The following is a 5,083-nucleotide window of genomic DNA, read 5'->3' as shown; positions in this document are numbered from 1 at the left end:
TCGCTTCGCTTCGTGTTCGCGTGTTGTTCGTTAATTTATATTGACATAATAATTTATAATGCAATCATTAATATCATATCATGTATATCTAGTTCTGTAATTAGTTTATGTTGCTTCAGAACCAACCTTTTATAAACTGAAGCTATATAAACTAATTACCCCTATAACAACAAATACTAAAAACAGAATAAAAAAAAAACTTAAGTACTAAGTATACAACAGATGTGATTTTTTGCCGTTTTTTTGCGTAATGGTACGGAACCCTTAGTGAGCAAGTCCGACTCGCACTTGGCCGGTGATTAGTCACTCGCGCGACATGACTGTACACTGACTGACTGTGTGACTGTGTGTGTGCGTGTGTGTTTTGCTGACTGTACTTACTTCATTATTCGACGATATGAAGCTGATCTTTGTGAACCTTTTACTAACTTCGCAGCTTAAGAACAACTCAAATAACGTAATATAAATGATCAAGTTATTGAAGTAAAAGCTAATAGCCACTTTTGGGAAGGATGGAGACGAAGTTATCTCACTCGTATTCAGCTTCTTATTAATATAACGTTACGAAGATCGAGTTAATATTGTTCTTAGTCTTTGCGAAAGAGTTGCTTCTGACTCTCTGACTTCTGACTAATTTATTGATAACATTCTCAAAATAAGCAACGCAAAGCGTGCGCGCAAAGTTTGATATATTGTTTATTTAATTTCTATCTGTGAGTACCTGTAATTGGCTTTGTATTGTTACCTTAATAAGCATAATGATTTTGTAGCTGTTGGTACTCCTTAAATAATAAAATAAAATATTATATGTCAACATCAGAAAATACATAAGAAAATATATAGGGATAAGTCCGTCTTTGTACATAGTATATATTTTTGTTCCTTTATTGTGTTTGTAATCTGTGTTATGTACAATAAAGTGTTTACATACATACATTTACATAATTCAGTCACAGTAACAAAATATGTTCAGAATTAAAATTACAATAAAATCGTTATGGCCAATACATTAAAATATTATTAAATGATTAGCTTGCTAAAAACGTTTTCTTATGTCTTCAATGATGGCAAAAGAATATGCCGTTAGTTATTTACTTTAATGGGACTTAATCGCGTATATTTAAACTTTAAAATATCCTGACCCTAAATAAGATTTCTGCTCGCTCAATTCTTTTTGTAATACAACTTCTAGCAACGAAAACTAGTTCCAGACATAAACAGGGTGATTAATGAGACGTGAGGACTAATCCGGCACACTCAGTAATTGTTAATTGATCGATTACCTACCTTCGTGTTAAGGGGAAACAACCGCACTTTTTCCTATTTTGCACTTTTTGGTGAGGACAAATTTAATTCGCTAAAATCATAATACAACACCTAATTAATAAACATAAAAACTCTATAACCGTAATGACAGCATTTTGATTACGTGCGCCTATACACCGTGTTTTTATTGAATTCCGTTAACTTCGGGGTATGGTTAAGTACTTTTAAGAAAACTAAATGGCAGTTAATTAAAAAAAAATTTTTTTTTTAATAAAGTATATAAATGTTGCATAATATAGCGTTGCTGTAACACGAGCATTTCATTCAATTCAACCAAAAAATTTTAAACTGTGACATATCAATGACATAATTTCGAACATCGATTGTCCGAGATAGTACTTACGTGTAGTAGAAAATGTGCAAACTCGAACTAAACACTAATCAATATGTAAACAGGCCCTAAGGCAGGTGTACATGCTCGTAGGGGCCTTATCAGATAAAATTAAATTATTATCTCCGAAATGGAGTTAATTAGAATACCGGTGTCTTTGAGAAAGTTACTAAAATTTAAGTTCAGGAATGCACCCTTGAAAAAAAAACACGGTGTATACTCGTACAAACTTGCAAGCCGTGATAACACTTCAACCGAGAAACAATCTTAACTTCTATCGCCGCTGGCTCAGCTATCAGCTTGGAATTGCCTCTTCACACACGACTACAGATTCTGCGGGGAATTTCAGGAATATGCTGAGACTGCTAATGTTGTACCTAATAGTAATAGTATAAGTAATAGGATGTTGCATTGGTCGGGTGCACTTAAATAGCGCGAGAAGTTTTGTATGTAAAACTTCTATTCGCTGCTATTTCATTGTATTACAATTTCTAGGAACAAAAATGATGTCCATGACAAGGGGTCTCTATTGTTTGACATAATTATTGAAAGTCATATTGTAATGAAATAAAACTATGAAAACGGATTATATCGCGTATATTGAATTTATAATACATCCCGACGTTTCGAACTCTTTACAGCGTTCGTGGTCAACGGGTGACTGAGGAAAAATTACAAAATGCAAAAATACCCACATACTAAAATAATGAACAATCATAGACTACAAACTTTAAGGCTGGTTGTACATGCAAAATCGGTTCATAAGGCTAGTTATACACTATAATTATTCCAATCACTCAATCAAGTTTGATAAGCCTCTGGTTCTTGCCAAGGAGAAGCGTTACATACCCAGAATGCTGCGCGAGGCCATTGAGATTAAGAAATATCCAAACTTTAATAGGGAAGATGGCTTTTCTCTACCACCAGCTTGGGATCCTGTAGTCCACCTGATAAAGGAGCAAGTGAGACATAGACTGTGAGACCGTAGTGTTGGATGATGCTGGACATTCTGATGTTTTGAAAAGATGTGTCCCGCCGAGTTTGTTGCCGGTCCCATATTGGGATACCCTCCTACAATTTAGGAGGGAATTAAATCTTCTCGGGTCCGTGGTGTAGGGTTGGAGCCGGCATAGTTTATTTTTATCGCGTATATATATATATATCTTTACTTGAAAAATAATTATAGTGTATAACTAGCCTTATGAACCGATTTTGCATGTACAACCAGCCTTAAAGTTTGTAGTCTATGATTGTTCATTATTTTAGTATGTGGGTATTTTTGCATTTTGTAATTTTTCCTAAGTCACCCGTTGACCACGAACGCTGTAAAGAGTTCGAAACGTCGGGATGTATTATAAATTCAATATACGCGATATAATCCGTTTTCATAGTTTTATTTCATGAGTAACTATCGCGGTAACCGAAGACAATATCATATTGTAATGATTGTCATATTATCATAACTCATAATTTGGTTTTTCTCAGAAACGCGTAACTTTTCAGGATTGTCATCAAAAAAACCTAACCTAACCTAACCTATCTATAGGATAGCCCGAGGAAAATCCTGAAAAGTTAACGGTTTCAGAATTATGACTAATGATAATATGACAATCATTACATTATGACGTTCAATAATTATGTCAAACAAAGGGACCCCCCAGAGAAGATATATGTTACTTGTATATTCATGTCAAATTTGATGTTATTCCAGAAATGATTTTTTAACGGACTTCGGTTCGAGAGCCATCTTGATAGTTAGCCTCGTGATTAATTCCTTTGTTTTTTTGCACATTAATATAGTTTACACTTTTAAAGTGTAATATCGATAGCTTATTATACAGTAAACTAATGTGGTAGTGTGCAATGAATGGAGAATTAATCTTGAAGCGCGTTTAACCACCATTTTGGAGCCTACGGCCGCGCGGTTTGTGTGACTCTTAAGCATCAATCCAAGCTGATTGTACGCATACAAATACGGACGTTGAATTGCATTGGAATATGCAATCTTCTTGCATGTTATTCGCGAAATTCCCTGAGGTAGTCACGACAGACACGTGTATGGGAACAATTTCGAACCAATATACACAGACGGGCCAATTCCAACGTGCACTGACATCAAACCAATATACAAGATATATACAGTGGTACTACGTAAACGAAATTAAGCAGCTTAAATCTAAAATAGGCCCTTGAGGCATTGTACCAAGGATACTGGCGGCATTTCCTCGCTGTATCGAAATGCTGATACGTTGTGGGAGGAAGCCGCCAGCTCTTTGGTCACCAGTTACGTCAACCTGACGCTTCGCGATTTCTGCAAGCTTGTGCGCGCTGGGACCCCATGGACCTAGAGTTTCAACTCCAAGCAATATTAGAATGATATTGGAATTATATCTGGTCAGGTAGGTGTCGCGCGGGCGTCTCGCTCTCACTAATACTTGTGCGGACAAGTCTGAGCGAAATGAACGCGATGATAGTTAACCGATATGATTCCAATATCATGCTAATATCCACTCCACCACATCCTGCACCCATCCATTCCACATCCATTGCGCATCCTGTGACCGCATCTTCAAGACAAAGTTTGGTTTTGTGAGCCACATTAGGGCATTTCATAATCCGGACAAGAATTGTTAATAGGGTCTGCGGATGCGGCAAGGAAGAAGAAGAGAGAGAGAATATCAGTTTGATGTCAGTGCACTTTCGAATTGGACTGTGAGGCGGTGAATCTCCTTGCATGTTTCGGAGAGCATAAGCGTTAACAATGAACGCTACTCGTGCACTGTTAAGAATGACTTACGCTAGACCGGGCCGGGGCCGGGCCGTATACCTTCCGGCGTTTCGTTTTCTATGGAAAGCACCACGTGATCACCGATCAGCCGTCATAGAAAATGACATGTCGGACGCCTCGGCTCTAGCGTGAGTCATCCTTTAGTGCTTTAAAATAGAGGCCTGCGGTGGCAGCATGGTTCCATTTTTATCGCCTGTCACTATTGCCTGTCACTTTCGCACTTACATACTTGTTACAACGTGACAGGCATGGTGACAGGTGATAAAAATGCGACCGTGCTACGGCCGCTGGACTCTCCGAAACATGTCGCGTGAGTGACTACGTGAGTTAAACCGTTTCATTAGCGTGAGTTAGTATGAATCACGACAGTTGAAATTCGATTCGAAAACTTATTCATTTGTCTACTAAAGTACCAACGTTATTCTTAGTCAATTCAACCGTATGTCAAGGCGTACCTACATAAATAATCAATACATATTGTATTGATTATTAATAATTATGTATACAACGTACGACGAGCGGCTAGTAAATACTTAAATTATGTATGTTACGGGTAATGTTAGAAGGTTAAACTTAAATATACCTGGTATAACTAGTATTACCCGAGCCATTTATCATCAACTTTAATTTGTATTCGG

The 5,083-nt window shown here is 37.1% G+C and overlaps 1 long non-coding RNA gene across 1 annotated transcript; it reads left to right on the top strand.

Moving 5' to 3' along the window:
* The first annotated feature begins 1,436 nt into the window (after nucleotides 1-1,436).
* On the top strand, nucleotides 1,437-1,876 carry LOC134750669 (uncharacterized). Its single transcript, XR_010128574.1, has 2 exons — nucleotides 1,437-1,474; nucleotides 1,763-1,876. It is a non-coding gene; the product is annotated as an uncharacterized LOC134750669 (long non-coding RNA).
* Nucleotides 1,877-5,083: the final 3,207 nt, after the last annotated feature.

This window comes from Cydia strobilella, chromosome 20 (genome assembly GCF_947568885.1).
Source record: "Cydia strobilella chromosome 20, ilCydStro3.1, whole genome shotgun sequence".
Taxonomy (NCBI): Eukaryota; Metazoa; Arthropoda; class Insecta; order Lepidoptera; family Tortricidae; genus Cydia; species Cydia strobilella.
The sequence above is the reverse complement of the archived record's forward strand: the minus strand, read 5'-3'. Positions and strand labels throughout refer to the sequence as shown.